The 22,129-nt window shown below is 38.4% G+C and overlaps 1 protein-coding gene and 1 long non-coding RNA gene across 5 annotated transcripts in view; both read right to left on the reverse strand.

The window, feature by feature from the left end:
- CTNND2 (catenin delta 2) overlaps positions 1–22,129 on the reverse strand; it is a 957,890-nt gene that overhangs the window by 620,826 nt on the left and 314,935 nt on the right. The window lies entirely within an intron of this gene.
- On the reverse strand, positions 176–3,800 carry LOC132680684 (uncharacterized). Its single transcript, XR_009610665.3, has 2 exons — positions 3,386–3,800; positions 176–1,200 (listed from the first exon to the last, which is right to left on the reverse strand). It is a non-coding gene; the product is annotated as an uncharacterized LOC132680684 (long non-coding RNA).

The raw sequence follows: 22,129 nt of genomic DNA on the forward strand, positions 1-22,129 counted from the left end.
TTCTCACTAAGAGTCCATCTGATGCCTTGACCATGCGTTAGGAGGGAAATTCTCAACCCCTATTCTGTGATACAGATGACTTGGCTGAGTGTCGGCGCATAAACAATCATAAATCTACTGCCGGTATTTGACCACTTTCTCTCACACTTATGCTAGAATAATGAGTGGCCAGTGATAAATTTGAAAATTTCTACTTTATTTTAAAAAATCGAAAAACAACACCACTACCAAAGTAGAACACCGTATCTTTGGTGCCAGGAAATTTATATTTAGTTCATCATTTGTTCAATAAATAAGGCACGCGAGGGTCTAGGTGCTGGGAATGCATCAATAAAAATGTTAGACAAAAATCCCTGTCCTTATGGAGTTTACGTTATGGTAGAAACAAATGGACGTGGAACGAGATGGACCCATGGGTTACTTAGAGTACCATCTGTGGTAAGGGCGGAGGAGAAAAATAATGCAGGAAAAGGAGATAGGGAGGCAATGTAAGTATGGTTATCAAGACCTGACTCATCGATAAGGTGACCTCTGATCAGAGACCTGAGAGACACGAGGGGAAGGGGGCACGTGTGTATCTGGACTGGATTCTGGTTGGGGGCTGCTGTTTTCTGTTTTCAGCAGAGAAGAATGGCAAGTGCCAGGGCCACGTGATGGTTCTCCAAAAGGCAAGGAGGTTCTCTGCTGGAGCAAAGTGGGCAAGAGGTTACGACTTAGGAAAGGTGGGAGAGCCAGGGGTGGTAGGAGACACACGATGGAGGGGCTTGGGCGACTGCATGGTCTTTGACTTTGACTCTGCATATAGTAAAATTTTAGACTAAAAAGAGTCGAAACTTTTTAACTTTTAGGATTTACATTTCCAGAGGATTTCTCTGGCTACTATTTAAAAACTATCTTTACAGTCATGCTTTAACAATTATATTGTGCACGTCACTGATTCTTTCCTCATTTTGGTTTGGGAAGATCAAATAATCACATTTTAATGTACTATATCAAGTTCAGCAGTGTTTCTGGCTCTCCTTGGCCAGGGTCCATTACAGCAGTAATTTTACTGCATTACAGTTACGAGTTCTCATATCTTCATCTGCACCAGATTTTTTAGTTCATGGACTCTGGGAACTTCCTCTTTCCTTTTTGTTCATGGCATACAATGTTTAGTACCAGGGAGGAACTCAACATCGATTTGCTGAATATAAGGTACTGTAAGAGATAAGAATTACAAAAGAGCTATAAAACAGAACTCTAAATCAGGATTCACATGTTAATAAGCTTCTTACAGAAATACAAACACAAGTCTTTGTTCCTAAACCATTTCAACGGGAACTTTCGGTCAAATGTATTAGCTATGAGTTTGTAACCTATCAATATAATGTCAATGATTTGGGCCAAATCTGGAATTGTCTGGGGGGAAAAAAAAAAAAATATATATATATATATGTATATATATATATATATATATATATATATGTATATAATTATAAATATTTAACAATTAAAACTATTCTTCACTGTTTGCATAAAACTTCACAGTAAAATACTCCAGGAAAGATTGTGCAACTTGGCATTTGAGGATCTTCAAAATCTGAAGGACCCTATTTAGTATGTTGTCTGATGCATTCACAGCATTTAAATAGCTGCATTAAAAAAAAAACAAATTTAAAAAGAGTTTAAATTTTCTTCCCATATACAATATTTATATTCAGCAGTGTGAGGTAATAGGCAATTATACCATGTAGTTAGTTAAGTTGGGTCACATGCCTATACTGTGCCCTGCAGCTTGAAGACTTAATGCCACTTGAACCCATGACATTGGTGTTCCACAAAGTGTGAGTGCCTAGACACTACATTCCCGAAGTGAAGCTTTATATTTAGGCTTGATCATTTGAGTTTACATTTAGGCTGTGTTACTAAATAATGGTCAATGCATGGAAAACTCTTTTCAAAGGTCAAAGTTTTAAGTAGCAATTCCCAGCGGATACCTTTGAAACCATTAATAGGTTTACACCCATTCCCCCAAAGTGAAAAAGGTTTCTTAGCTTTCATATGATCCAAATAACTTTTAACTTTAATGAATCGAAATGAAATATTTACTGAGAGGTATCCCCAGAGTATATTCAAGCCTTCCTTTGTTAGCTTCTTTAAAATAAAACATACCCATGCTAGTCAATTAACATACTAAAACATGTGCCCTAACATGCTCCTGATTAAAAAGAAGTAATTTTCTTTACATCAACTTGGTTATTATTCGCCCTCAGTATCTGAGTTACAAAGTCACTCAAATTTCAAAAATATTAATCAAGTAGAAATTCTATCTTGTGATTGTCACAATTAAGTTGGAACTCGTTCTTCTCTTTTGCTATTACCATCCAGCTGAAAACACTAAAGATAAAAACCTAAAGACTTTGAGTCACCATGGTATTTCACTTAGAATTCTCCAGCGAGCACCTATCTCATAAATATATAGCAATTGAACATATAATTCTCACAGACTGTCACCCCAGTGACACCCCGCTGTTAAATCCCCAGCTTTCCTAAATTGATTTGTCTCTTTAACCTGTTGAGTATACAAATATATTCTAAACTCTGGTGGCTACATACGTGAAACCTACGAAGTCACTGTAAATTTTGGTCAATGATTCTCTCACTGAGTTGTGTGGATGAAAGCAATCTGGAAATACTTGTACGGTAAAGGTTTTCTATAATTATGGGATTTGCGCATCCTGTTTACACCATTTAGAATGATCAAAACATGCAATTATTGCATTCTAGTTCTAACGCAAAGCTCATCACTGAGAACTGAACAAGCTCTGTTGAGAAAGGCAATGCAATGCAACAAGTTAGCTGTCCAATACGTTGAATTTTTAGTTACTTGACACACTGGCACTGGTTGTGCGATTTTTATGCCCTTACTCTCAATGATTAATTTCTTTCTGAGTGAGGCTCTTTATTTAATTGTGTGCCAAAGTGGGGGGGGGGGGTGGTCGACAGCCCACAATTTACAAGCCAACTTTTAATTACTTAAACCGGCATTTACACGGATAATCATAACTTTCATGAAATCTAAAGGATGTATTTACAACATACCAAGTTTTACCAAATGCAGTCATGAAGCAGTTATAATGGTTCACAGATAGAAAAATGGCACATGGGTCCTTACAACTGCGTTCTGTTTAATTCGGTTATTTGGCATTTACAATTTCAACATTAATACTCTGAATAAACTGACAACTGTGAGGCCGGAGATAAATTGTACCTGTGTTCTCTACATGTAACTCTCAACCTGCAGTTTTACAACTTTAGCTAAAAATCATCACACAAACAACATTAATAATGAAAGCATTTAAAAAACAAATACGTTCCATTTTCACTTTTTCTTCTCTTTTACCTTTGGAAACAAATGGTCCTTAAATACTTCAAAACTGTAGTCGAGGTCAACAAGTCGACTAGTCACAAAGATGAGGGGTTACTTTTCCCTCTTTCCAGGCAGCGTTCAGGGGTTTCAGCCGTTTCTGCACCTGCTCCTCCCTCCCCGAGCCAGGGCTAAAAGGAACCCCAGAGGAGATCAAAAATCACGAGTGGAGTGGAAGAACAGTCTCGCAAAAGTCAGGATGCCAAATTATCATAGTTTAATTTCTTCTTTCACTCGCCAACAGTTTAAGAGAAAGCAAAGCAAAGAGGCATCAGAGACACCACAAGCCTAGTGGTAGCAGTCTTAAAAGAGAAAAGAATTGAGTTCAGCCAGGCACAAAGGTCTCCATGGCAACAGTGAATTTAGACCCCCATCGGCATTATTTATGCAACATTTCATCACAAAAGGACCCTCCCACTAGCCTGCCTAGCAAATTCTAGTTTTCGGATCTTCCATTTCTTTACCCTAAATCTGTATCTGGATCCTTAGCGATCTGTATCTCAACATTTTGACAAAAAAAGAAAAAAAAAAAGAAAGAAAAACCCACAGAATCATAAAATTAGTCTCAGACTGAATCTAGACTTTGTTTCCTTGGTGAATTCAAAGGCAAGAGGTAGATTCAAGATTGCTTAGAGTTCACATTCAAAGCTGGGGTCTAGTTTTGATTTAGAAATGGACACTTTGAAAAAACATAAGTTTATTCAAATTATTTTAAATTTTTTTTTTTTAACGTTTATTTCTTTTTGAGACAGAGAGAGACAGAGCATGAACAGGGGAGGGGCAGAGAGAGAGGGAGACACAGAATCTGAAACAGGCTCCAGGCTCTGAGCTGTCAGCCCAGAGCCCGATGCGGGGCTCGAACTCACGGACCGTGAGATCATGACCTGAGCCGAAGTCGGACGCTTAACCGACTGAGCCACCCAGGCGCCCCTCAAATTATTTTATTTTTGAAATGAGACTGTAATTCAAAAGAAATATAAAATATGGGAAACTCTAACAAACCCGAAGACTTACAGAAAAGAGAACCTGTCTAGATGCTTGACTTTAACGCTAAATTTTATATGCTTATATCCACCCCTACCCATTCCCAGCCATCGTAGTACCTCAGAAAACTCAGTTCTGAGTCTTACTTGATTCTAGTTTGGGTGTGACTTCCAAGTATTTTAAGTACTTTTTATCAACTGTGTGGCCAAGGGACCCCACGTCCACATGTTGTAATTAGATGACCTAGGGCAAGTTATGTACAACAGAGATAGCACCCCGATGTAATGAGGTTACCATATTAATAAGATGTTATCTTATTGAGGAAATGCTTTCTTCAATTCTAAAACAATATACGACTATAATTGTTAGGATAATACTTGATGTTGGAAAGAAAGTATCATATTTAGTGTTAGCTCAAATAGAGCTAAACAAGGTGACTTTTAAAAACTAGGTCTTGATTATTTTTAAAATAGTACAAGCTTTTTAGATGAAAATTCAAACAGAACCTACTTTTATTTTTATTTTTTTAGTTTATTTATTTATTTTGAGAGAGAGAGAATGTGTGCATGTGTTGGCGACTAGCAGAGAGAGAGGAAGAGACAGAGAATACCAAGCAGCCTCTGAACTGTCGGCACAGAACCCAATGAGGGGCTTGAACTCATGAACCACATGATCATGACCTGAGCTGAAGTTGGACACTTAACCAATTGAGACACTCAGGTGCCCCAGTACCTACTTTATAAAGGACCATTCTTATCCCCCACCCACCCCACACCACTCTCCTTTAATATAGTGTATGTCTAAGACCTAAATCATGCATCTTGATCTAAGTCTTGATTGACTCTGCGTTGTCTTTAAGACAATTTGCAAGATTGACTCATGGATGCTAGTGTTTTCTGTCAGAGCATATTTGGTAAGATTTTCTGTTGCCTGCAACATAGGCAAATATCTATATCTCCTCGGGGCACAGATCTCCCAGAACTGGGTGTTCCTGGTGCCTCCAGAAGCACAGTTCACCTTCATTTTCCATGAGGATGCCTCCTGAGTTGCACAACTCATGGCCCTACTTAGACGGCTATACAAATTTTGTGAATACATCATTCAGATAACCTCACACTGAAAACTAGAGAATTAAAGAGCAGGCTAACAGTACTCTCTTTTAAGAAAAGAGTTCTCCTGGGAGAGAACAACTTCCACCCACATGTTAGTTCCCAGTTTTCTCTCTTCCGTATCTATCACCTTTTTTGCTGCTTTTATTGCCTTTTTTCCTCTCTGTTTTATTTCCTCATAGCAGTCCTCTTTATTTCTGCACTACTTATGCCTCCTAATGATTTAAATGTGGTTTCATTTACACAATGGCTTTACATTTTCTGGTTTTTCCATGAGCGCTGCCTACTCTCATCATTCCTTTCATGACTTCTTAGTCTTGTCATTTCTTCAATTCCATACATATATATTTTATGATTCTAACCTCCTTTAGACTATAAAAAAGAATATGGCTAATGTTCTTTTACATTACTTGTAGGTAATTTAATTATTCTGGAGTTATACTCTCTTTTCATTTTGTATATTACTGTTATGTTACTTTCTTCTCTTTCTGATTTCTTTGTTTATCTTTTGTGTGTGTGTGATAATGTCAATCCACTGTCTTATATTTAAACCCTTCAATTTATTATTTCCTTGATAATTCCAGCAACTTCACCTGGGCTTGGCTTTTGCTTCATCAGATTGAGGAGAAGAGGGGGGGCTAAATATAAATGAATAAAAAAAAAGGTTAAACATGCAGTTCTTGTAACATCCCCCATTTCAACAATATTCTCTCTTATGGGAGTTTGTCCTCCACAGGGCTTCCTGTTCCTCTGTGTCTCCTCTTGTCTGCAGAGCTCAGTGTTCCAGTGAAGGACACTGAATCATGGCCATTGCTTCTTCCTTCCTTCCTTCCCTTTTTCCCTCCCTCTCTTCCATAATTCAGTCCTTTTTCTCTTTCTTTCCCTTTCTTTCTTTCTTTCTTTCTTTCTTTCTTTCTTTCTTTCTCTTCTTTCATGTTTATTTATTTTAAGAGAGACAAAGACAGTGAGAGTGGGGGAGGGGCAGAGAGAGGAAGGGGAGGGGGGGGAGGGAGAGAGAGAGAGAGAGAGAGAGAGAGAGAGAGAGAGAATCTCAAGCTGGCCCCGCACTGTCAGCATGGAGCCCAGCACAGGGCTTGATCCCACAAACCATGAGATTATGACCTGGGCCAAAATCAAGAGTCGGATACTCAACACATTGAGCCACACAGGCACCCCTCTTTACTTTTTTTAAATAAGATTGGTTCAATGTATGGTATCTTAAAAGTGATATCTACATTCTGTGTACCTTCTTTTTAGGAGTTTGTGGCCAATTCTCTTCTGAGTGTTACTGTAAATGGAACTGTATTACTAATTTATTGCATTTTTGGTTGATTTTGCTTTTTCCAGAAAAGAAATAGAATAAACTAAACATTGCAGAATATCCATAATTAACAACTTAACCTAAATCCTAGAAAGGCATAAATATGTGTTTTTCACAAAATCCAACAGTAATTCACAATTTAAAAATCAATCTTCGCAAACTAGGCATATGGAGGAACCCCTTCAATTTGATAATGAAAAAAAAGACTGCCTAAAAATTACAGATTTAAAAATTGCAAACTCGTCCTTAAGAGATGAACGATGTGTTATTCACTATCATTACTTCTACTTCACATTGTAAGAGTGGTCCTGGGTGTGGCTCCGCCCAGATCATCCAGGGCCTGCTTGGGATTCTCTCTCTCCATCTCTCTCTGCCCCTCCCCCACGCACGCACACACGTTCTTTCTCTCAAAATAAAAAAAAAAAAACCTTAAAAACAAATTGTACTGGAGGTCTCCTGGGATAAAGTGAAAACAAAAAGCCAATGTACAAAAACATCCGTTTTCTTTGTGTCTATTGCCAATAAAGAAATTACAACAATAGTAACATTTACAAAAAACCTAGGAAAACATCCAATACCTGGGGATAAATCTGTGAAGGTGATGTAAGACCTCGTCACTAACCACTTCCACGACACTCCCGAAATGAAAGCAGACCCAAATAATGGTTTTACAGGGAAATACCATGCTTACGCCTGGCTGATTTAATGTTGTAAAGATTTCAATCTCTTTGGATTAATTGACAGGTTTGACAGTATTCCAATTCAAACCTCAGCATGCTTTTTTTTTTTTTTTCTTCCAGGGGTGGGAGAGGCTGAGACAATGACTAGTGGATTCTAAAATTTACATGAAAATGCAAACGGTCAAGACACACAAGCGGTCTTGAAGGAAAGAAACAGATCAATACACTGAACCTACAGATAAGAGGGCACTTTACAAAGGGGCAGAAATTAAGACCATATGGCATCCATATAAGAAGAGACAAAGACAGAACGGTGGATCCGGAGAGAATTATGACCCCAAACCAGGCTTATATGTAATTTATGAGAATCATGCCCTTGCCACATACTGGTGAGATGGTGCTTTCACCTGGGTATCTACATGGTGAAAAAATGCACGATGACTCCATCTAAAAAACTACACAAAAATCGGTTCCCACGGAGCCTCAGGCTAGATGTGAAGGATTAAACAATAAAGCTTTGAGAGTAAAATATAGGACACAAACAGGATCTTACAGGAACCGTGGCTCTCTTAAGTAGGATGCAAAAAGTGCTAACCATAGAAGGAATTACAGAGGTATAAATTGGGCCATTTCGAAATCGGGAAATCCTGTTTATCAAGACACCACTGAGAAAGTGACGGGGCACCTAGTGGAAAAAGATATTCTCATTCTTTATGTGTGTCTGTGTATGTAAGTATATCTATATCATCAACAAAACTCTCCAAATGCAGTCTAATACAAAAAGATACGTGACCCAATACAAAAAAAAAGGTCAAAATACCTAAACAAGCACTTCACAAAAGGGGCTGTCCACATAGGCAGTACAGAAAGGAGATGATCAACTTTATTACTCATTAGTGCTATGCAAATTTATGACTTCCAAGGGATGCCAGTACATAGTCATGAGAATAACCATGAGAATGGTTAAAATAAAAAAAAAAAAAAAGAGACAAAATATCAAATACTGAAAAGTACTGGGTGTTAGCAGAACTTTCACAGACTGAGTGGAATTGTAAAACGGTAAGAGTAATTTGGTGTTTTTCCATCTCTTCTACAGCCCTTCAGGACATCCCTCTAGGTCTCTGAAATTCTACTTCCAGGTATACACTCCACAGAAAGGTGCACACAAGTACACCAGAAACATCTATCAAGATGCTCCTCCCAGCAATATTCATATCAGCCCCACCTGGACACTACGGACATGCCCAGGAACAAGAAGAAATGTAGTATGACATCTGTGCACAATGAAATTCTTTTCAGCAAAATAAATAAATAAATAAATAAATAAATAAACAAACAAACAAACAAACAGATAACCAAACGCAGTGTATGGCTGAGTCTTATACACATGATCTTGACCAAGCTGTATTTCATGGTGTATCCACTTTTCTGTATGTATACTATTCTTAAAAAAATAAAGTCCTAAATGATTTCCAATCCTAGATATCAGGCATGCATGAAAACGTGTACATTATGTAGCTACGAATGTTCCTGATTTTCTAAAAAAAAAAGAAAAAAAAATGAGAAAAAAACCATTTTAAATTCAGCTTATCAAGTTATTTTAAATGAAAATAAAAGGCTTTTAAGTCTTAGAAGTAGAACTAAAGAATGAAGGGATCACTATTTGGTGTGGTATCATCAATTTAAAAATAATTCCCTATGTTGTGTTCTACTGGACAAATGATCTGACAAAAGAAAGAAACTGCATTTTAATGTTCTGGCCACTTTTACCCACTAACTCTGACAGCACGATAAAGGAATAAGCAGCACTAATTAATACAGGAAAGCTTTCACATTACAAACAAGTGAAGACTTTGTAGTGATTTCCAAGTAAGTGTAATATGAATAGTTGTATACTTTTAGTAGAACAATCTTTAAACGAGTTGTTTTTTTTTTTAACTTGGTTCTTTCCTGAAATTTTGGCTTTTTTTTTTTTTTCCCCTCAGAACCAGCATTCCAGGATAAAACTCTGTAATTCTATTTACTATCCCTCCGGACTCTAAGGTATAAAATTACAAATGAATGACAGCCAAATTACTGAGTCTGCCTTTCAAAGGGCATGGTGAAACTTTAGCACAAAGATTCTTTTGCAATTAAATAGTTGCAAGGAGTAATATTTTTGGGGCCAGCTCAGCTTTTCATTTGTAGTCTGTGGTTATCTCTGCTGCCCATGGCCAGGATGGATTGCAGGACATGTTAGCGTTGGGGGAAAGAAGAAGAAGAGAAAAGAGGAAGCGAGTGACACAAACAATGCTGGACTTTTGCCTAGGGCCCTGGTAGTGACAGCTACTTGGATAAAACTGAACCCCGTGCTGCCTGCTGCTGCTCAAATGTCACTACCTGGTGACAGGCACACTCAGAAATAGGACACTCAGTATTAAGAGGCTGGAAATGCATGAGATCACACACTAGCTCTTGACCGCCAATCAGTGTAAACCTGAACTCTGTAACTAGAAATGTAGGCTACATATACTAAATCCCATTAATAAAATACATTTTGGTGATTATTTGCCCTAGCGGGATATAAACCTCTTATTTGGGACCTTTTATACTGGGCAAATCACATGCCTTCCTTCACTGTCCGCTTTAAGTTAAAGCTCATGGAATGAGAGATTAAGACCAGAGGATTGCAGGGACAGCGCTCTACCCTGGCATGAAATTAATTTCACTGTATTCAAAGCACTCTTGGTTTCTCAAATAGGATGTGCAGTTGACCATCCGGTAAAGGTTCAGCAAACCCCTTGGCATTCCTAATGCTGTCAATTATCAATCCATGAAGTTCATATGAATTAATGTTTTGGGCATAAACAAGGCTGGAAGTCAGGAATCCCCAGTTACCGAATGCATGACTGCAATGACTCCAAGAGAGTGAATTTAGAACATGATTTTTTTTAATGCATTAATTAATAAGAGGTAGAAACACATCTGTTCTATGGAATACTTCTAAAATGCCACAGTGTACCAGTTTTATCATGAATATATGCATTTTCCAAGTAATATTAATAATAACACAGAATTCTCATTTTTAAATGCAGAGTTCCTATTTTTAAAGCAGTCTGTCTCTTTCTCTGACACACACACACAGACACACACACACACACACACACACACACACATACACACCCCTCTGCAGAATGCAACATTTTAAATGACAAGGTAGAATTTCTTTATGGTTGAATGGACAATGTCTACCATATTTTATCCTTTACCATATCTGAAGCACATATTTCAGACATTATCTTCTAACAAATAATTCAATGTATCTGACTACTAAGAGTATCCTATCTTCATCTCCCAGTATTAAGAGTAGCATTTGTTTCAATTTTTTTGCATAATTAGCTTCCGTCTTTATCTGATATTCTTTAACATTTATGTAAAGTGGTGGTCATGAATAATACTCTGTCAAAACAGAGTGGCCCCTGTTTCTTGGGCCGACTTGGGTATTACGTCATTGCCCTAGGCTGAGGTGCCTAAGGAATACCAACAAGAAAACGCGCATGACTAAGCATTTTAAGTTCTTCCCACAATGTGTTTGGCTACAACATTACCCAAAGAGACTACTTTAAAAATAATTCTTTACAAAAAAAAATACTAAGTTTCAAAGAAATTGGAGGGGCACGTTTAAAACAAACAAGTAAATACTTGAAACTATACATTTCAATATATCACATCAGAATTACATAATATTCTGGTATAATTTCCTCCACAGGATATATTCTCCCAGGGTATTGGCACACTTTCTTACATTTAGCCTGGAACATTCCGTCCTCTAACTTAAGATTTAACTTGTATCTTGGAAAACTAAGATACAAAGGCCAGCGGTGCACTCTCATGGTGATGGGGATTAAACAAGGACCAAAAGGCTCAAGATGATGAGCATCCCTGTAATTCTCGGATGCTAGTGCCCTCTTTGTACTTTTGCTTGCTTGTCAGCATTTTTTAAACTGAGAGTAGCATTTAAATATTTGGGTAGGGGCACCTGGGTGGCTCAGCTGGTAAAGCATGTGACTCTTGATCTCAGGGTTGTAGGTTTGAGCCCCACACTGGGTGTGAAGATTACTTAAGAATAGAGGCGCCTGGGTGGTTCAGTGGGTTGAGCATCTGACTTCCGCTCAGGTCATGATCTCACGGTTGGTAGGTCTGAGCCCCGTGTTGGGCTCTGTGCTGATACTCAGAGCCTGGAGCCTGCTTTGGATTCTGTGTCTCCCCCTCTCTCTCTCTGCTCCTCCCCCTTCTCGTGCTCTTTCTCTCTCAAAAATAAATAAACACAAAAAAAATTTAAAAATTATTTGGTCAGCAATCTTTCATGAATTGTAGTATGCTTTCTGTTCCATTTCATCATGACTGCCTAAGAACAATCTCTAAACTTGTTCTTTGTCCTATGGTGGGGCTGGATGTGGATGGAGTAGTGTAGGAAGCTGGCCAAAGCCAAGTCCAAACTGATCTTTCCTGAAAGGACTTTGCCTGCAGATATGGTAACAGATATTACTAAACAGATGTGTATATTAAACAGATGTGAATCACAATAGGATCGGTGCTGATGGGGTTTGGAGGCGGTGGGGTCCGGAGCCGAAGGCCAAGAAAGAATTCTTGGGATGTCTTTGGTGCAAAAAGGTGATTTTACTGAAGCATGGGGCCAGGACCCCTGGGCAGAAAGAGCTGCCCCTGGATTGGGAACAGTGACTGATTATACACTTGGGAGTTGGGGGAGGTAAAGGCACGGGGAGGTTTCCAAAAGCAATATCATATGCTGAAAAAGACTCCCGGGATAGTGGAGGCCTAGCTATGGTCAAGCTAAGGTTGTTTTTCCCTCTAGCAAAACATGAACATTAAGATTGTGCTGAGCTCCTGGAGAAATGTTCTACTCTCCTGCCCTCAAGTATTTTTGGCTGCAGGTTATAAGCAAATTTAATTTTATCTACACTTCCTCCTGCCTTTGTTTCCCACATCAAGTACCGTATCATCTATTGAAATAATACACTCTCTTTTGAGAATTTTGAAGACTTTTCTACAATATGTTTTGAATATGTCTCTATTTCTGAACATTGCCCAAACACTGGTATCCAATAAACGGAGGCCCTGGCCGAATGATGCAACTGCAGCTGGTTCTAGAATTGAATCCACATTTTTGAAATAAGCGTTTGTTAGGATGTCTATAAGCTTTGTTTACAGTTCTCTAAAGCTCCTAAATCCTGAGGTTGCTCCTTTATAAGTACGGCCCATCTGGAGTGAAGCGATTGCTTGGCATTTTCAAAGCCTCTCAGGTCATCAGATGGACTGGATGAAAAACTGAGGCTCATTTACCTCTGTAGGTTTATGCTATGTTCTCTCGTTCTTGCCCTAGGTTCAAAATTTGGCCTCTGATAATAAGTTTCCCTTAATTTGCAACCGAGCACTCTGGACTGTGGAATATTAAACAAATAACAATGAGAATAAGAAGAGCTGGCATTTTACTGGGTAAGGAACTCACCACAGGATAACAAGAACTCACTTCCCACACCCCTGAAACTGCCTTTGTCCATATCCTCACGTGGTAAGGAATAGCTTGCTTTTTTGTTAACAAAAAAGCAGCTCAAGTAGGAGTGAAACTGTACATGGTTTCTGCATCCAGTCGAATGGAGCAAGTTACTACCTCATTTTAAAGATGAGGAAAAAGATTCAGAGAGATTAAGTAATGTGCCCCAAATCACAGAGATTTTACGTAATAGAACCTGTATTTCCACGGGAGCAGTTTAACTTCAGAACTCATGTTCTTACCCACTGGAGATCCCTATAATCATTTACAAGGTTTTAAGTTTGTCTTCTGGTGTCATGATTAAAAGCCACAGTGCCATCATGTTCTTAAGGGGTTTGTAGAGCAATGAAGGATCAGATTATCCACACCTTACTCCTCACGAAGGAAGGAAGTTCTAATGAGAAATCCCAGTCCCCCCCAAATCAGCCAGGTTCCTAAGGGAGCCAGCATCCCAGAACTGTCCCCAATCTACTCCACCTACTAAGTAATCCTTTGTCAACTATGGTTTTGTCTATCATTGTAAAGGTCATTAAGGTTGATATTGTATATAGACATTTAAAAGTTCTTTATCTGCTAACATTTGAAGGATTTAGTTGTACTTCCTTAAATAACAGGAAACACATATCACTTCTCCCTTTAACAGGACTCCGATAGGCAGGTTTACCAGTTGAGGAGAGAGAGGAATTATCTTTTACCTACAGCCTTTTAACACACGAATTGAAGACCAAGAGGTGAAGAAACATGTTTTAAGTCACCATGATAATTTACGAAAAGTACAAGACATAACCAAAACATTTTACCAGTAACTGCAAGTTAATAATCATTAAGGACTGGCTCATAAACATCCAAAGTAAGTATAGTGCCTGTAGCCACAAAATGTATGGGGCAAGCTGATTTGGTAGATCATGAGGACACAGTGCCATTTCCTAGAAAACTGAAAGAACTAGTTTTAAAAAAGAAAAGTTAACTATCAGAGAGAATTTTATCTCAAAGAAGCATTTTATTTCTAATTCATCTTTTGGGAAGTTTGTGTCTTCTAGAACTTTTTTGTAGGTATCAACAGGTTTTAAGTGTACTAACTTTTGGATTTTTCATTCTCCCCTGCATATGAAATCTTGAACTTGGAAGCAGTAGTTTTTGCCAAATAAACCTTTTTCCCCAAAAGGTCGTATGTATGTAGAAAGAAAAAGGATTTTTTTTTTTTTGGTTTTTTGTTTTATTTCCACTAGTTTCTAAAATCCAAAATGACTATAAGTTCTACTTATCTATAAGGTCAATGTGTATCAAAGGTGAGATTTATGCCTGGGAGTACAATTCAGTGATGAATCCGGGCAATGGAAAAGGGACAAATGAAATATCGTTTAGCCTTTCCACTAGGGTTCTTAGGGCAAAGGGTTTATTATTTTCGTGTTGACAAATGGCACCCAGACATGGCTCTCCAATTAATTGAGACTCACTGTACACCTGGGGATCTCAAAGGTACAAGTTTCTCCTGATATTCTGATGACATTCTTTTACCATCAAACTGATACCTCAAGTGCATGCTAAGGAACTCCAAAGTTTCAAGGTCGCTCAAAAGTGCATCAATGTACCCACTTTCTGGAAATCTCAAAACCTGGGACCATAAATGTTGGTTATCCAATTCTGAAGCACAGATGTAAATACAAATCTGGAGAAAATGACCTGTCATTGAAATATGTTACTCCAACTTCCAATTCTCTATCTACCATCTACGTCTTCCTCATCTGGAATTGCTGGATGTCCAAAATAATCACTGAAATACTTACCTACTTAGAGGATTACTACCTACATTAAAATATCAGTATGTGGGAACGTTGTTGTTGTTGTTGTTGTTGTTGTTGTGTGTGTATGTGTATGTGTATGTGTGTGTTTTTAATCACCATGTAAAAAAACATTTGCTGTCACCTAAATTCTAAGCAATGTTTGAGAAACCCTGAAACTATATATAAAAAAAAATCTGCCGATGTATAAAAGTACAGAATATCTTCTACAGATATATTAAATACTCTATGTATTTTATTTTCCCAACTTGAAACAAAATATGCATCAGTTGAACCAATACACGGGCATATCTTTTAAAATGAATACTGGCACAGGAAATTGTGTTTAAAAATTATTGGGCAGAACATTTCCAGACAATGATGTTGGTAATGAAAGGTTTGATCTGGAAGGAAATGTCAGCAATTAACTCAGCAGTAATAGCACAGAAGTCGAAGGTAATGAGAGTATTGGTGATAAAAATGCAACAGGAACAACACTGTGAAGGCATCCATGAACGCCTGTCTCCTGGTGAGATTGAAAGCTTGCAGATAAATAGCTGAAGTAAATGAAAAGAACATTAAGAGTTCTGAATCTAAAAAATACTACCATTCGACTTGTATAAAGTGCTTGGTAAGGACATTTCTCTAGAGTAATACACTATGCAGAAGTATTGTAGAATATCTCATCTCTGAAACGAAAGACTGACAGAGGCACATGTGAATATGTATCTGTATCGATGTATGTATGAACAAGAACATGAGTACATACTTTTCACATGCACATACTGTGAGACAACACATTATCTGAGAAGTACAGGAGACGCCAGAATCACAAATAATGTGCTTCTTTTCTTTTAATGTTTACTTATCTATTTTGAGAGAGAGAGAGAGAGAGAGAGAGAGAGAGAGAGAGAGAGCACAGGAAGGGCAGAGAGGGAGAGAGAGAGAATCCCAAGTAGGCTCAGCACTGTCAGCAGAGAGCCTGACGTGGGGCTCAAACTCGCAAAACCATGAGATCGTGACCGGAGCCGAAACCAAGAGTTGGAGGCTTAACTGACTGAGCCACCCAGGCATACCCATTGCTTTTTACCATACCATAATTTTCACCATTTTTTTGCTGTTTGTGACCTAATTGGCATTATCAGATTCTACTCAACTTTTTGCACAGTGTCTTTCTTACAGTACTATGGAAAAGGGCATATTGCTATATATGAATTTTATTTTCTTCTGCAGAAAATTTCCCCGACAGGACGAGGCATCATAATAAGCCATACAGAATTGGAACGGATTTAATTCAGCTCCTTAAAAAATAAAATTTAGGTCTCCAAATTCTAATTCGGTCTATCTGAAAAACCTTAGTCATTGTAAATTTATTTAAATCACTTTATTAGATTTAATTGTTAATATTTGTTTGTTCACGTCTCATGACTCATTAAGATTTTAATAACTCATACTTTCCTAAAATATGCCATAATGATAACCACATAAACATCTACTGCCTTATAGTTTACAAAATGGTTTTACATAAATTATCACTTTTGATCTTAACAATCTTTCAATTAGACAGCAGTATCTAAAACCAGAATGATATTGTGAACTTAATAACAGAAAGCCAATTTATATCAAAGTTCTTATTTGGGAAGTTAAGTTACCAAGCTAATTACAAAAAAGTGCTCAGGCACTTCTTAAAATACACTTTGGTAGTGTTCATTAAAGGAAGTACTTAGTGCTATGTTTCAAAACATTCACCTGAACCCCTTCAACTCCCTTCTCCCCAACCCCCGACTCTCTGGAAGGTTTTGAGCCAAGTGGCAACAAGTGACCCCTTCCATCCCCTCTTTTGTTCCCAAGACTTTGGCAGGCAAGGGATTTCCTCCAAGGGTATGATAATTAAGTTCCCTTAATAATAAAGGCATGCAAAGCACCATGAGATTCAATTTCTCTTCCTCTGGAAATTAATGATATAATTTCTCTTTTTAAAAATCTATTTTTGTAAAATATGCCATCATAATTTAATTTTAACAATGCAAGTGGTTCATAACAATACCTAAGCATTGCCACTTCTATATTAATATTATCATAATTAGGAAATTATAGGTAGAGATATATTAGAGATATTTTTTTCATCGTTGGCACTAGGAATATCTCCATGATTTTTGTCATCCAGGAAGATTTGAGAATCCAAAGCAACGCAAATGAGTATTTCTTTTCAGGCAAGTTCCCCATGGACATGTGTCAGAATGCATAATAAACATGATGACATTCGATAGCACTATTCAAACACCTCCTTGGCAGTCGCAGCAAGAAGCCAGGGCATTGCCCTTTGGCCATGGAGTCCAGAGCATCTCACCCAGTGTCTGTCCAGATGGAAGACTGACACACTGCGCCAGTGTGGGCACTTACAGAATGATCTTACAACATTCAGGTTTGAAAAAGAAGCCAAGAGACAGTTTCACATTCTCCTTAAATACTAACGACGACAACAACAGCAACAACAAAATCAACAATTTAGCATGCTGCTTTTCCTTTTTCAAGCTAATAACATTAATGTATAATACTAGAAGGAAGCAATAGTTCTAGAATTATCCTGTGCCAGTGGCAGCCTACAATCAATGAGGGGGTACATCCAGTACCTTAGGACACAGTGAGGTGACTTATTAAAATATTTTGGTAAATGCAATAGAAATTACCCATTTGTTAAAAGGAAAGATGCCTTCCTGGGTTATTCTTGAACCTATAACAGAGTAAAGAAGATCTGGAAGAGGGTACTTCACAAGAGGCGTCTTAACAACTACCAAATAGACTGTTGACCCTGTACGCCTTTACCTCCAACACATAACACGAACTAACCATGAGCAAAGAAGTGTAAGTGCCATAGTTTCATAAACCCATTGAACAAACTTTCACCTGCATTTAGCATATTAAGAAGGTGGCTGCCTACTTTTGCAATACGCAAGTCGTCAATTCTAGTTTCCAAAACACAGTCTAAGTACATGCATTTAACAAGAACCACACCGGGGAACAAACGCCGTCTACATTAGATATTATAGTTATAGTAACTGACAGGTTTCAATTTTACTATCCCTTGTTGGTGTTGTTGTCAGGATTTCACGTGCAGCACTGGGACTCCTAAAAAACTCAGTGTGGTCCTGAGAAACCAAGATTATCCTGCCACACACCGGGAGCAAAAGTAAAACAGACTGGAGGCCCCAAAGGAGTCCAGAGTAAATGGCTAATTACAGAGGTCCCACATTTGTCTGGATTATCATGTTACGCTCATGTAAAATGTAAAACCTAGGAAGATGGGTTTCCCTAAAAGTAAAAGGCAATGTAAATAGACAGAGGCTGACTTTACGAAAGGCAAATACTGCAGAGAAGTCTATTACATAGTCCAACAAATTAGTACTTTGAGCAGTCCTTTTTTTTTTTTTTTTTTTTTTTTTAGCATTCATGCATTCTTCATTCAATGAATGGTTATTAAATGGCTATTTTGTTCTGAGCACTATTCTGAAAGGCAGTTAGGTAGATAGACATATCTCCGCCCTCACATAGTTGCTCTCTGCTATTATTTGGAAACACTCAATATCTGGTACTTATTCCTCCTTCTAGAAAAGCAATTTTATTTATTGATTTTTTTAATTTTATTTATTTTGAGAGAGAGAGAAAGGGGGAGGGGCACAGAGAGAGGATCCCAAGCAGGCTATGCTCTGTCAGCACAGAGGCAGACATGGGGCTCGAACTCACCAACCATGAGATCATGACCTGAGCTCGCAACCAAGAGTCAGATGCTCAACCAACTGAGCTATCCAGGCACCCTGCAATTTTATTTTTTTTTAAACAAATCAATTTACTCATTCCTATAGTGATGCACACAGACTGATTAGCAGTTTCCTTTATAACTGATAAATGTATAGTATTAAATCGTATTCTGAAACTTAAAAGTTATTTGCTAATTTACTCTTTCACATCGAGGGCAGAAATAAGAACACAGAAATTTCCTATTGCATGTTTGGTGAGCATTCAGATTCATAGGCTGGTTCTTCTTTTACCATTGAAGTCAGTTGCTAAAATGTGGCTTACGGTGGGTCAGATTTTGGAAGAAAGGCAGTATTTCATTTATATAGCATTCAGCTGCAGCAACTCATGCCCCGGGTCTCAACAGCCATGCGGTTGGCCTGGGAAATTTACAAAGGTTCTGACTGTTAACATGAGTTGGACGGTAACCATAACCTAGACATCATGCAAAATACTTACATCAACAACAATTTTCAGCACTGCAACTAACCGCTATTGTCCCCTCTTTGTGGTGAGAGAGATTCCAGAATGGGAATGACCATGGCAGGCCCCAGGCTGGTATATGGTGGAGTGTGGGCCGGAGCACAAGTCTGCTCTCAAGCCTTGAATCTTTCCTTGCAGATTGTTAGCCCCAATTTTGTAAGTTTCCTCCCCTCTTCTGTATGCAGTGTTTATTCTCCGGCCCCCTGCTCTGACATTCTCTGGCTTTTCAAATCTTAGTTCCTCCTCTCTCCCCTAGAAAGCTTGGGGCTAACCTCTAGACATGTCCAATGGTCTAATATTACCTGGATCCATTTAAACACCCAGGTCCCAAATCCTAGAAACTATCTCATTAAAACAGTCACATTAGTATTATCACACTGAATGGGAAATGAAGCAAGGCATGCATAATCTCAATATACCATTGGAAGGACGCCAGGGAGATTTGCATGACCATTTCATTCAGCCCTTGTTTTTAGTTTGGAGTCCTATGTTCGTTCGTTCCCCCAGGGATTAGGAAATGTATAATGGGAAGTGTAGAAACCACAATCAGGTTTGGGTCTCAAGTAGTAAAGAAATGAATCCCTGCTTCCTCTTAGGCTCCTGAGTGAAGTAGAAAAAGGAATGAACAGCCTTAGGTGCCAACCTTGAAGCCTCCGCATCATCTCCTCTTTCCAACCTCCCTTCTTTGTTTCCCTGGAAAAGTTTTGTTGCCACACATTGCCAGTCGTTTTCAGGCTCCTCCATATAATTTAATATTTGATGGCAATAAAAGTGCCAAAGAGAAACATTAGACAGTAACACAAAAATGATATATATCCACTTTTGGAAAAAAGTGGTTGAATAATTAATTTGCATACCTGTGGGATAAATGCCAATGCTGGTGTGATTCAGAAAGGAATCCGGAACATGTGCTCAGAGTGTGAGTTATAGCACCAGGTTTTCTTGGGGAAGCTACTTAATTGGTCTTGAATGAAGTTTCTTTATTTATAAAATTGGAATAAGATTTATTTACCCTAGTTCAATGAAAGGTTATAGAACTATATGAAATTAAAGCTATAAGTTTTGGGGGGTTGAGGGCTTGCCTAATATATTCCTCACAGTGTCTAGGGGAAAATCTCATGAGGAAAAGTTCTTTTCACTGTTCAGAGTAGAGGGTACCAAGCACAGTGACACCCTCAGAACAGACAGAAAGGGATACAAAAGGATACAAAAATAGATTCAAAGGGGTACATGAGCCTCCATGTTATAGCAGCATTTTCAATAATAGCCAAACTCTGGAAAAAGCCAAATGTCCAAAGATGTGGTATATATACACAATGGAATATTACTCAGCCATCAAAAGAATGAAATCTTGGGGCGCCTGGGTGGCTCAGTCGGTTAAGCGGCCGACTTTGGCTTAGGTCATGATCTCGCGGTCCGTGGGTTCAAGCCCCGTGTCGGGCTCTGTGTTGACAGCTCAGAGCCTGGAGCCTGTTTCAGATTCTGTGTCTCCCTCTCTCTGACCCTCCCCTGTTCATGCTCTGTCTCTCCCTATCTCAAAACTAAATAAAAACGTTAAAAAAAATTAAAAAAAAAAAAGAATGAAATCTTGCCATTTGCAAAGACATGGATGGAGGTAGAATGTATTATGCTAAGTGAAATAAGTCAATCAGAGAAAGTCAAATACCACAAGATTTCACTCATACATGGAGTTTCACAATGGGGAGTGGGGAAAAAGAGAGAAACAAACCATAAGAGACTTTTCATGATAGAGAACAAACTGAGGGTTGATGGAAGGAGGCTGGTGGGGGATGGGCTAAACGGGTGATGGGCATTAAGGAGGGCATTTGTTATGATGAGCACTGGGTGTTGTATATAAGTGACGAATCACTGAATTCTACTGCTGAAACCAATATTGCAGGGTATGTTAACTAGAATGAAAATAAATATTAAAAAAAAGAAAATAAATAAATCATACAGAGATAGAAGCATTTAGAATGACCACAATGTCAATGTGTTCTAAGAGATGAAGATAATAGACAAGGGGGGACAGTCACAGACTATTAGCATCCACAATAAATGAAAAAGATGGCTTCTCATGGTGATAAGTGCTATGCCGGAAATAAAACTGTCTGATGAAGTGATCTCGCCTTCATAGGAATAAATAGGGACTTGCAGGCCATTTCAAGGTTTGGATTTGATTCTAAAAAAAGCCACTGGAGGGACGTGAGTAACATTTTCTGACAGATATTATTTTTAAAAAGATCAATTTAATGTATTATGCTAAATTTAAGGCAAAAGTGTCTTGAACAACACAAGTTATGAAGAAATAATTCTGTTTGGATCTGATAAACGATGATCCATACAAAACATGTGGGGTAACAAGTGAGGTATATATGGTAACATCTAGAAACAGCAATCGCTGCCTGGAATACAGTGGTAGTGGTGGAGGAAGAAAAGCAGAAGTGTCCTGAAATGGAGCTAACAAGACATGGTTGTAGTGACAGGAAGAATTCTAAAAAAAATTCCCCCTTCCCCTACTTCCTGTGCCCTGATTACTCAGTAAAACATTTAACTAAGTCCTACTGTCAAGGGACTTGGGCTTTGAAGGTGGAGTTAAGGTTATACAAGAGTTGACCCAAGAATATACAGACTATCCTGGATTAACCAGATTGGCTCAATTTAATCACATGAACTTTTAAAAGGCCAGAATTTTCTCTGCATGGAGTCTGGCAGAAAAAGCAAGAGATGAGGCAGAAAAGGAGGTCAGAGAGATTCAAAGGCACCTTTGCTGGCTTCAAGGATGGAGGAAGAGAGCCTGAGCCAAAGAATACAAGTGGACCCAGATGCTACGAATGGCTGGTGGTCACCAGCTAGGAAAGAAATGGAAACCTCAATTCTATTACTGCATGGAGCTGAATGTAGCTAACAACTTAAACTGGGAAGCACAGTCTCCCCCAGGACCTTCAGAAAGGAGTGCGGCTGTCTTGATTTTAGCCCAGTGAGCCTTATGTTGGACTTCTGAGACACAAGA

The sequence above is a fragment of the Panthera onca genome, chromosome A1 (assembly GCF_046562875.1).
Source record: "Panthera onca isolate mPanOnc1 chromosome A1, mPanOnc1 haplotype 2, whole genome shotgun sequence".
NCBI lineage: Eukaryota > Metazoa > Chordata > Mammalia > Carnivora > Felidae > Panthera > Panthera onca.